Below are 13092 nucleotides of genomic sequence, written 5' to 3' on the forward strand. Positions count from 1 at the left end.
AACTGGCATAATTTTTGAAAAATTGGCATATTGTCACAAAAGACAAATGGATCCTAGACATTATAGACAGAGGCTACAGATTTCACTTTCACACCCTTCCAAAAATGAGAGGCATGCCAAACCTGCCACACAATCACAGGGCAGAGGCACAGAAACAAATTTCTGATCTCATGGACATGAAAGCTATTCAAGAGGTACCTGTACAAGAACAGGGTCAAGGTTTTTATTCCAGACTATTCCTGGTACCAAGGAAGGGAAAAGATTGGAGACCTATTTTGGACCTATCCATCCTAAACACTTTTTTACTCGTGCCAAAATTCAAGATGCTCACATTACAGCAGCTTCTTCCCATGCTGGGCAAGGAGTCTTGGCTGGTAACATTGGACCTCAAAGAGGCATACCTGCATGTCCCAATCAGACAAGATTGCAGAAGATACCTCAGATTTCTTGCAGGTTCAACCCATTATGAATTCTCTGCATTGCCCTTTGGCTTATCTACTGCACCCAGCGTGTTCACGAAATGCCTGGCATCAGTAATCGTCTACTGCAGACTTCAAGGGATACAAATATACCCATATCTGGACGACTGCCTGATCCAAGCGGACAGCAAGCACATACTTATGAAACATCTGGCATTTGTAATAATGTTGAATTCTCTGGGATACACAGTCAACAAAAAGAAATCAAGGCTAATACCCTCTCAAACAATAATTTTCCTGGGTGCCAGCTTGGATACAAACACCCAGGTGGCCTACCTCACGCCAGAGAAACAAGGGCAACCAACTCAATACTTCAGAAAACTGGCAACTTTTACCAGGCTGACTGCAAGGAAAATCCTGCAGGCTCTGGGATTCATGGCATCTTGCATCCTACTAATCCCATGTGCAAAGCTGCATATGAGGAAACTTCAATGGTACCTAAAAAACCTATGGTCTCAACACAGCCACAGTTTGGAAACAATAATACCACTAATTCCATGTCTTCAAAAGGAATTTCTGTGGTGGGCTCAAGCATGCCAGAGAAACACAGGTCTCCCATTCTGCAAGCCTCAAGCAAATCAAATCATCACAACAGACGCCTCGGACTACGCCTGGGGGGCGCATATGACAGATCGGTGCATTCAGGGCAAATGGTCCCAAAAAGAAAAGCACCTACACATCAATCAGAAGGAAATGCTAGCAGTAATAAATGCTATTATAGCTTTCAAAGACCTACTGCGTCCAAGCCAGCTATTGATAAGGACGGACAACACCACAGTAATGTGGTACATAAACAAACAGAGAGGTACCCATTCATACCCCCTATGCAGGCAAGCCATGTCTCTTTGGAACATGGCTCTAGAATTACAAATCGAGCTTCAAGCACAGTACCTGCCAGGCAGGGAAAACACACTGGCAGACGACCTAAGCAGAAATATGACAGACCAACATGAATAGAAGTTGCATCCTCAAGTTTTCACAAGGATAACTCAAGCATGGGGAAGGCCAGACATAGATCTCTTTGCCTCCCACAGAAATCACCAATTGGCAAAATTCTGCTCAAGGACTTTTCATCCACAGGCCTGGAAGGTGGACGCACTCTCCTTCAGTTGGGCAACAATTACAGTTTATGCCTTTCCACCTCTCTCTCTGCTGCCCAAAGTTCTATTAAAAACCAGAGCAGGCAGACCAAAGATGATTCTCATTGCTCCAGACTGGCCAAGACAACACTGATACCCACTCCTGAAAAGCCTGACGCATTCCCCACCATGGATCCTGCCTCTAATGCCTCTTCTACTGACTCAGCACAACTTCAAAACTACACAGTCAGCTGAAAACACTCAATCTAGCCGCATGGAAGATTCCTTAAACTCACAACAGGCCCTACTCTCCAAGGAGGTGCAGGATGTCATTTTGGAGGCCAGAAGACCTTCTACAAGAAAAGCCTACTCTGCAAAATGGAAACGGTTTTGTGCCTGGAATGAGAAAAAGGGTCAGAATCCTGGAACACTGAATTTACCCCAAATATTACAGTACCTAGCTGAGATGCTAAGCAATGGACTTTCATTGTCCTCCATCAAAATCCATGCCTCAGCTATTTCTGCAGAATACAACACTGATCCTCCTTTATTCTCTCACCCCCTCTTAATACAGTTCCTCAGAGGGGCTAAGAATATAAAACCCCCAAGGAAACAACCAGTACCTGCCTGGGACCTCAATTTCATATTAGAAAAACTGACCTTGCCTCCTTTTGAGCCAGCTGCTTCAACAGAACTGCAATACTTGTCTTGGAAAACAGCCTTCCTCCTGGCAATCACTTCAGCTCGCAGGGTTTCGGAACTACAAGCCCTCATGGCTGTGCAGCCTTTCATCATTTTCCATCAGGACAGAGTTACCTTATGAACCAATCCGTCCTTTATGCCAAAGGTAGTATCCAGGGTAGCCTTGAATCAGGCTATCCACTTACCTACCTTCTCCCCTAATCCTCAAAACAAAGGGGAAAGACTGCTACATTCCTTGGACATTCACTGACAGCTGCGTTATTATTTGGACAGAACAAAGCCTTTTAGAAAATCAGAGCAACTCTTTGTGTCCTATGCTGCAGGAGCTCAAGGGAAGCCTATTTCCAAACAGACAATCTCAAAGTGGATAGCCCACTGCATACGCTTTTGTTACTCTTTTCATGGTAAATCTGTACCTGCAGGCATCAGATCTCACTCCACAAGGGCCACAGCTACCTCTGCAGCTTTCCTCAGGGGGGTTCCTACCAAAGATATTTTGGAAGCAGCCACTTGGAGTTCCGTACATACCTTCTCCAAGCACTATCACCTACCATTATACTCCAAATCTAGAGCAGGTTTTGCCACTGCAGTCTTGCAGGGCATCCTGGCTCCTCCTAGTTCCACCTAGTGCCTACCACCCCTTTTTAGCTTTGGGATTCTACCCATCTGTTATGACTGCAGCTGTATGCACGATGAACATAGTACAGTTTTGTACCTACCATAAATGTAGATGTTCGAGTGCTAATACAGCTGCAGTCCAGGTTTCCCTCCCTCCTTCCCCTCTAGGGGTATTCTTTTATGGTGTATTTGCTTGCAACTACTGTTTTTTGATTATATTGCATTGCATTATTACATAATTTTATGTATTGCCTTCCTTCTGGGGGCACCTGACATCTGGGGCACGAAAAACTGAAGAAAATGGTGTTGGCTGGATCTTTTATACCCCTGTCTCACTGACGTCAGGGAGGAAGCGACGACAACCGACGCCGGACCTAGACTTTGGAATTCGGCTGACCGAGGACCCACCTGACGGCAGGAAAACCCATCTGTTATGACTGCAGCTGTATTAGCACTCGAACATCTACATTTATGGTAGGTACAAAACTGTACTTTTCTCTCTATATATATTGGGCTTGTGAAGTTAAGAAGGGTGGTTGAGGTACGAAACCATGCTGTATGTTACTGATAAAACTGTTTTGAAGTAGGTATGTCATGAACTTGGACTGAACACATTTTTCTAAAATCTTTGCAAGGGGAACAATATAGCTATGGATCAGTAATTTGATAGATTGGTAGAGGAACCACCTTTGGTTAGAGTAATTACATAAGATGATTTCCAGATGGCAGGGATTTGAGTTTCACTGATGGTACACTTTATAAGAATTGATAATCGTTAAGCTCATGTTTCAGCTGCTACACCAAGACATTCTGATGGTAGCTTATCTGTGGCTAAAGCTGTTGGTTTTAGTTTTGTGAGACATCTTTTTCTAGTAGTTATTGAAACTGGTTTAAGTTTAAATTGGTTGTCATTGGTTATTTGTATTGTTGGAACAGTAAGGCCTGGGGGCCTGATAAGTTTAAGTACAGTTTGAACAAAATGGGTATTGAAGTTATTAACTATACATTCATGTTTTTTTTTTTGTTGGGAGAAGGAGCATTAAGCTGCCCTGATTTCCAGAAAAGCTTTGGGTTGTTAAGGTTTATTTTGTTAACGACAGAGGCAATAGGATTGTTTTTTTTTTTTTTTTTTAATTAAGGCTTCACATTTGTCTTACTTTGTTAAAGTCTGTCGTTTCCTATTTTGTAGCCATATTTTCCAGGTTCTTGGGTGGCTGTGGTGGTGCAGCAGTCAGAGTTGTGACTTCAAAGCAAGAGGATCTCTGGCTTGATTCTCGGCTGGGGTGCATTCTGTGCAGAGTCTGCATGTCCTCCCTGCAGTTGTGTGGGTTTCCTCTGGGTGCTCTGGTTTCCTCCCATACTCTGAAGACATGCAGTAGGTAGACTGGGCACTCTAAATTGACCCTAGGAGCAAGTGAGTGTTATGGATGAACTACTGCAGCAGGGCTAGCCATCTGGTGGTGTAAACCTTGGCTCAAGATGATTCTCACTGTTGAAGTAATACCCTGACCCCATGTTCAAAAATGGGAAAAGGGGTTGAGGATGGATGGATTTTCCGGGTTCTATCTCTTTGTATCATTAGATGTTTAATTTCCTTAGTCACACAGCAGGGTAGATGTTACCCCTTTTGTCCTTATGGGTGCTTGGTAATGTAGGATTTGTAAAATGTATTGTTGAAATATGTGACTACATCATCAAGGGGTAGGGTTTGCAGAGTGGCCCAGCGCAGGTTTTTAGAGTGTAGACAAAAGTGTCCTTATTAAAGTTTGTTAGGTTGCGAACGTGGCTATAGATTTTTTTTTTTTTGCTATGCTGTTAGAGTGTGTAAGAGCATAAGTGGGTAGGTGATCATTTAATAGGCAGCTAAAGTTAATAATAATATTAGTATGTGTGGTTAGAATCCAATCAACCATTAATTTTTTGCAACTTCTTGTGCCTGTCCTAGTAGGGGAAGTAATGACTTGCACAAAACTATAAAGGTTTACTGGGGGTGAATTCACCTCAGGGATGATGGGATGCCAGTCAGTACTAAGCTCAATCCTAGTATAATAGTTTCATGTGGTATATCTTTAGTGAACCACAATATGATGACCTCTGCTATAGGGATATTGTTACCTTAAGGGATGTAGAAGGCAACTGTACATGATGTTTTTTGTGGATTTAGTTTAAGTAAGGAGACTAGAAGTTTTGCTTTTTGGAAAGTGGGGATTAAGTTGGGACTGACAGTTATGTTTACGCTGTTCCTGGACATTATGGTTAGTCCTCCTAACATTTTTTTTTTTACCTGTCAAGTCTGATGATGTTAAACCCTGGAGGAAGAATTTCCTCATCTGTGATTTCGGCTTTTAGCCATGTTTCAGTGGCTATTAGAATGTCAGGGCACTGAGTGATGTTAAAGGCATCACCTACACTAATTGGCAGATCCAGCATAAATATAACTGTAGTACATGGGGCACAGTAACTATGCTCCAGTAACAGTTACATTACATGCTGGTTCAGAGCTGTTTTAGTGCAAGACCCAACCGTAACAGCGCATAGAAGGGTACTTAACAATTGCAAAGCACCCTGTGCTCTGTTAAGATTCTGTCTGGCACTAAAAACTGACAGAGTCTGCCAGTAAATAGCAGCAGCAGGACCAGAAACAGCTTTATTTTGATTCTATTTCTGCCTGATGTCTTAGTACCAGCAGAATTTTGAATTAAACTGCTTCCCTTAGACAGGGATTATGTAAGGGTACACTTTCCTGCTGCTTAAATAATTTTCAAAGCTGGCACAACACATTTTGTTTTTTGTTTTTTTAACTTTAGTTCAACTAATAGTACATGATGCAGACCTACTTCTCAAATGCCCAGATTTTTGCCTCATGTTTTTAGTGTATTCCTCACAAATTTTGTGGTTTTCTGGCAAATCACTTAGGATTGAAGTCACGAAATAATGACATACATTTGTGTTTTAGACTTTATAGGTTCATAGGTTCATGGCTAATGACCATAAGGGCCTTTTTAAGCCTAGCCATGCATCACAAATGTCTGACAAGTTCTAATATCAAGTTCCAATACCCCTGATAAGTGTAAGCAGGGGTTTGGGAGATGAAACTTTTACAAGCAGGGGCCTGGGAGATGAACCATTTACAGGTTGCCTGTGTACATTAGAGACACAGGTGCCAAACCAGTTCCCCATCCAATTATCCAAATTGTACTTGAATTGGGTTAGGGAGGAACTTTGCTTCACATGGATGGGGAGCCTGTTCCATAGATGTGGTAATCTCTGAGATGCATACTGGTCTCTCCAGCATATCCTATTTGTATCAGAGGTGAGGTTTAAGTCTTTAGAATGGGTAATTATTTTGCTGTTTGCTTTGTGGATATGCAGGAGGTCCATCAGAGTGGGGTCTGGCAATACCCTGTATGCCAGGCATAGAGCTCCCCTGAAAAGCCTGTAGAAGACGAAATATAGGGATAGTGTCTTGAGGTAGTCTGCATAGGACATTTTACTTATGCTCTGTATTCTTTTAGTGAGGAGTCTTTGTGGATGTTCCAGTTATAGGATATGCCTGGTTAGGTACATATCAAATGGAGCATTGTACTTACTGATAAGTCTGATGAATGCCGAATACAGTGGAACGATGTCTTCCTTGCACTCAGATGCCATACCTTTGTTTATAAGTTGTGCAATATAGAATTATTTCCTCACTACTGAAGACATGTGATGGCCAAAGGCTAGATTACTATCTATGTGTGTCCTTAAGTCTCTGACTGCTGGGTCAACTCTAAGGAGTGTGTTGCTAATATGATAGTTACCAGGGGTGTATGACTTCCCAAAGGATACTATTATGCATATTTTGGCATTTAGTTTTAGTACATGGCTCTGACACCAGGTGTTTGTCTGTGTCAGCCACTCCTAGAGAACATTTGTGTTAGTGTGGGATTCAATGACAGCTCCTGATTTGCAATCATCTACAAATATAGTCAGCCAGACACCACTGACATTTGCCTTGACTTGATAGGAGTAAATGCCAAAAGGAGAAGTCCAAGACTGATCCCTGAGGGACTCCACTTGTAACTTCACTCTTTGTAGAAGTGGACACCTCAATTCTAACTTCTTGTGTCTTGACGAAGTTGGCTATCCAGTGGGTGACATACAAGTTTGTATCTATCCTCTTGAGTTTGTCAACAATGCCTGAGTGGGATATTGTGTCAAATTCCTTGGCCAGGTCAAGGTAGGCAGTGTGAACCATTTTTCCCCTCATCCATTGCTTTGGTTACCTTCTCAAAGAAGTCCACCAGGTTGAGTAGGCATGATCTGCCCTTGATGAAACCAGACTGGGTTAGGTCCAGTGTCTGGAGGTTTACTGTATCTCTAGTGATCATTTCCATGATAATTCTTTCCATGGCTTTAAATATAAGACTAGTGAGATGTATGGGTCTGTAGTTTCCAGGGTCTGTAGATGGCCCGCCTTTGTGCAGAGGGATGACTGTTGCTGTTCTCAATTCATGAAGCACAAAGCCTGTTTGGAGGCTACAGTCAAATAGTAATTTCAGAGGTCCTGATAGGTCATGTTTCATGCTACTTAGAACACATCCTGGGATACTGCCTGGGCCCACTGATGCAGTGCTTTTGGTCTTAGAGAGATCATTAAGGACCTGTTCCCTAGTGATAGTAGGGGGGAGTTATATTTGATGGTACTTCCTGAGGGAAGTTTGAGGGGAGAGGGATAAAGTTGGGGGTGAACTTATCAGCAAGGAGGTTTGCTATATCATCTGTCAAAGTATAGGTGGTTCTATTTACAATGAACTCTGCACACAATTGTGTATTGCCTTTGAGGTTGCGGACATAGTTAAATAATGCTTTGTGGTTATCCTTGGCCTGGGAGGCCTATCTCAAATTTGGCTTTGGTACACTTTATTTGTCCACTGAGTTGTTTGTATAGTTTGATGAGATTGCTTTTATCCTGCTGGGTGCTGCACCTCCTAATTTTTGCCATGATTTTCTTCCTTCTGTTATACAGCCTATTGATTTTCTGATTCCACCAGGGTGGCTTGTTTTTTGTTAGTTCTGTACTTCTTCCTGGTAGGCCCAGCTGCCTCTATGCAGTTATTAACATGCTAATACAAGGTTTCTGTGAACAGTTCTGCATAGGCAGCCATATTCTCAGGTTTTAGGGGGGCTTGAAATTTTGCCAGGTTATCACTTAATAGCAAGAGGGTAGTCTTAGAGTAGTTCCTGAATATTCCAGGTTTAGTGGGTGTCCATTTTTACTTCAAAGGAGACCATTTTGTGGTCTGACCTTACCAGGGAAGACATTACAGTAGGGAGTTGGGAGGGTGGCCTAATGGTTAAGGTGTTTGCCTTACAAACACAAGGTGCAGGGTTTGAGTCTCACAAGGGATAATTGGCCAAGCTTAAAATGGCTAGCAAGGGCAGTTAGTACTAATCTATGAACCTATGAGTGTGCAGCACTCTCATATATTAGTGAGGACCAGATCCAGTATGGTTGCATCCCTGGTTGGTGCATTGACTATCTGGTCCAGGAACTTTGTATTTACAAAATCCAGAAATCTCTGTGTCTGTAAATTTGGTGTCGTACAGGATTGCCAGTTGATAACTGTGTAATTAAAGTCACCCATGAATATGGCATTGGGTTGGATGGTGAGTGTTTCTAATAAGTTTAAATACATGGTATGGGTTTCCTGGGTTATAACCTTGCACTGTTGGTGTGCTCTCCACAGCTTTAAACCATGTATCAGTGACTGCACAGATATCAGCATTTTCTAGTGTGAAGAGAGTTTCTAGGGAGTGGAGTTTTTTGTTTAGACTCCTAGCATTGAGCAGTAATACCTTTAGATTTTCTTGGTTTTGATTTGCTATGTGTGAAGAACTGTCAGTTTGGCATTGCCTAAAAAAGGCACTATGGGGGAAGACAACGTTTTAGCTAATATTCGAAAGCCTAAAGGGGAAAGGTGCAGACCATCCCTGGCAAAACAGCGGGGTTCTGTTGACCATCTCCTTCCATGCTGACAGATATTGCACCCCTTAGAATTACACTAGAAACTAAGCCAATTATTAAAGTCGCTCATCTTTTGTTCGTACTGTTGCATCATCCTTGGATAAAATGCTGCTCAGTGCTAGACTCATACCAGCCTGAGACATACATTCCGAGAGCTCCATGATATCTCTCTTCATATAGTCTAAGGATGTATATCTCGGGTCATTTACGCCCACATGGACTATGACTGAGTCATATTGCTACTTGTGGTCCAGTGACCTGAGTGTGTGAGTAATGTGCTGGATTCTAGCCCCTGATAAGCAACTGACTGTGACTTTCTCCTTACTCAGCCTGGTGAGCGGGACATCAGTGTATCTCATGATGGAGTCTCCAATGACTAGAATGTTGGACTGTGTGGTGGCTTGCATTATGGGCTTAGAGGTAGAGGCTCCATGAGATGTAGCTCTATGTGTTGGTGTATGTGTTGTTTTGAAAGAATACATTCGGGGCTGCTGGAGGTATTTGCTTGCTGTACTTCATCTAGGAGGTCTTTGTGGTTCAGGAAGGTTACATTTAAGTGTCTCAGCATATGTGGGTTGATATGTCTGCTTTGAATTGTGTGTGATGGGTGCAGCATGTGTAATACTGACAACCTTACTGACAGTACTTTTATGTGAGAGGCTGCCTCCAGTGACATAGTATAAATACATCTCTCATGTATCATATCAGTTTGTTGAAAATTACTGGTTGTCAGTAAACATAAGGCAATTTCTACATTGCTTTAGGATGCCCATATCCACCAAGCTGGTAACGGAGTGGAAAATATCCATGGCAAAACACCCTTTTTATTGATTTGACTTGAAAAGAATGCATACTAACACAAAACTTGTTATTCTAGCAACTTGCTAAGTCTGTAAAAGCAATATTTAAAATCTGTCCCTATTTTTGGGCCTTTGTGCCCCCATTATCTTAGGCTTTGTCCAGATTTCTTGTGCTAAGAAGTTGAGCAGTATGGCTGCAGATAAATCTCCATAAACTATAAACAATATGATTGGTTCTCCAATCATAACATAGTATTATGTGTTCTCAACATGAATGCGAATATTCACCTCTCGAGCCTCGCTCGTGAGGTAAATTCCTTTAGCATCCATGTCTTGAATACATAATATACTCATTATGATTGGAGACCCAAGCATAATCCTCTGAATCTGTGGAGGCAACACCCAGACATTCTCCACCAATAGTATAATGAGGTTAAGGAGAGACATCCTCCTTACTACTAAGTCTTTGAACAGTCGGGCTGAAAACATAGGTGCACATGCTTTCTGCTGTCATGGACATACCACGCTCATTAATGGGTTGCTTCTATTTTGCAGTGAAGGACAAAACTGCAGAAAAAAGGCTGTCTGCAAAACTGCAAAAGGAGGCAGGGCAGACCCTCCAGGTGGTGGATAAACTGTACCATACTGCTTCTTTCTTACCCCAGCACTAACCATGTTTTGTTTTGCATTGTACTGCTTCACCATTGCCTGGGTGTTCATTGACTTTGTTTACATTCTCTTAATGTTCTACTCTTTACCAGTTATTCCTGCTATTGCTATGTGTGCAAACAACTGTACTAAACTTGTTTACCACAGCAGTGTAGCATTTTTTTTCTTTTGCCTATTTCACCATTGTTTAGTTCTTGGTTGCCTATGTAGGACTTGCTCAGTTGTAGGTATGCAATCTGTGTTATTGTCCTAAACAGTGCCAGCTATCCTTGCTTTGTATATGTCTTGGTTGTGTATGAGAACTCTATATAGCCTGCTTACCACACCGATGAGCATTTAATGTTATCAATGTAATAAATTCAGCAGTGCTTCATTGCTCATTGGCCATGCACACTGGTTTCCATCCATATATTTGGATACTGTCCTGTACACCTCTGCCAATTATACTTCCAGTTATATTCTCTGGACTAATACACACTCATATGAAATGTGTTTCAATCATTGTTTTACCATGCTGTCCTGTTGTTGTTTTACCATCCTGTCCTGTTGTTGTTTTACCATCCTGTCCTGTTGTCGTTTTACCATACTGTCCTGTTGTCGTTTTACCATGATGCCCTGTCACTGTTTTACCATACTGTCCTGTCGTTGTTTTACCATGCTGTCCTGTCATTGTTTTACCATGCTGTCCTGCCATTGTTTTACCATGCTGTCCTGTCATTGTTTTACCATGCTGTACTGTCATTGTTTTACCATGCTGTACTGTCGTTGTTTTACCATGCTGTCCTGTTGTTGCTTTACCATGCTGTCCTGTCATTGTTTTACCATGCTGCCCTGTCATTGTTTTACCATGCTGTCCTGCCATTGTTTTACCATGCTGTCCTGTCATTGTTTTACCATGCTGTACTGTCATTGTTTTACCATGCTGTACTGTCATTGTTTTACCATGCTGTCCTGTTGTTGCTTTACCATGCTGTCCTGTTGTTGTTTTACCATGCTGTCCTGTCGTTGTTTTACCATGCTGTCCTGTTGTTGCTTTACCATGCTGTCCTGTTGTTGTTTTACCATGCTGTCCTGTCGTTGTTTTACCATGCTGTCCTGTTGTTGTTTTGCCATGCTGTCCTGTTATTATTTTACCATGCTGTCCTGTTTTTTTTTCCTTTCCAGTGCCTGCACCACATTGTTCAGGTCATTTTATTTGTGTCCGTTTCTGTTCTGTTTCTCTTTCTTGTTTTAATGATGTTATTTGGTTATTTTCTTCTATTTCATTTATTCTCATTTTTGCTGCTGAATCAACCATGGAGCAGACAGAGGTGAGATAGTAGGCATCTTACTGAATAATGGGTCGCCAGGCCTGCCATTCTGTAGGGTGAAGGTCAGCCTATGAATGGTGACCAGGAGGGTTATCTGGTGGCCTCTGTTGCTGTTTCTCTAGTGGATGACAGAGTCTCCTCATCAAAGAGTAGCCCTTGTGGGTTATCTGGTAAGAGGACCAATAGCTGGTGAGAAGTGAGTTGGATCAAAGGCTCAGTGTCAATATTGGCACCGTGGAGTACTTCCTCATGTGACTGATAGAAATGTATAGTTGCCTAGACCCAGCCATCAAACTATCAGCAGCAAAACCCACCTATGATGGTAACCATGGAGGTGACTGATTTCTGGGTTGGTTCTCATCTAAGATGGTTTGGAAGGCTGTTCAAAACCCACTCTATCACCCATCATGGTGTTCCCATTCTTGTCTTTCACTCACCTTACCCTGTTTATCATTCAATCCTCTCCACTGCTGGTTATCAATGTTCTGTCTTTCTGTGTAACACCACTTTTTCCCCTGTTTTTTGTCAGAACCTTCCTTATCAGGCTGTGCTTGTATTATATGTTTGGTGTCTACCCCTACTGCCATTCCTGTACCCTACTTCCTACCTGCATGGTGCCATTTTCCTCTACTGCTCCTCTAAAGAAAAATATAAAAAGGTGTTTGCCCCTATCACAAAATAGCCTTCTCCCAAACCCATATCTTGCTTCCCTTCCATGTCTCCTTCTGGGTGTTCCACTTCCTGCTGTTCCTTGTTTCTTACAGTCCATCACACTGTTTCCTTTTCAATTATAACCTAAACATACTTGACGTCCTCCTGTATAGCCCCATGTATTGCTTTCCGGCTGTGCCATGTTGCAGATATACAGCAGTTCAATGTGCAGCTGACCATGCATTGTGTTGGACTTGCCAATACTTTAAAGCCACATGACCATTCATAGCATGGTGCACTCACTTGCACAGCGATTCCCATTTTTGTTCTTGTGCAGTTTCAATGTAAAGCACTATCCCAGGCACGTCAGGGCTACCTTGCCACTTACACGTGCCTAATCCTCTTTGAATCATGTCGCACTACATTCACTGCATTATATTTTGCAGTGAGGTCACATTATGAATCTTGCTGAATACCACCTCCCCATTGTAAAAATTGTTTTCAATGGCCATTTAAATCACAGTATTTTAATTACCGCTTTGCCCAAGACTATGAAGGCTTTTGTAACTGTAGCTGAAACTCAAATGCACCCACCCAAAGTTTAACATTTATAACTGTGACTCACATCTTGAAAAGCCAAAGTGCTATTATAAAACATGTCAACATTATGTTAAAAAGTTTAGCAATTTTGCTGTCACTGCTAATCCATATCTTAAATACACAAGGAAACAAGACTTAAGACAAAACTTACATTCATCATAATGACTGGCATTGTAT

The 13092-nt window shown here is 42.0% G+C and overlaps 1 protein-coding gene across 1 annotated transcript in view; it reads right to left on the bottom strand.

The window, feature by feature from the left end:
* The window catches only part of LOC122798818, a 638969-nt gene that overhangs the window by 287975 nt on the left and 337902 nt on the right, over nt 1–13092 (bottom strand). The gene's annotated exons all lie outside the window — the stretch shown is intronic.

This window comes from Protopterus annectens, chromosome 3.part1 (genome assembly GCF_019279795.1).
Source record: "Protopterus annectens isolate FY-2018-M chromosome 3.part1, PAN1.0, whole genome shotgun sequence".
Lineage (NCBI taxonomy): Eukaryota > Metazoa > Chordata > Ceratodontiformes > Protopteridae > Protopterus > Protopterus annectens.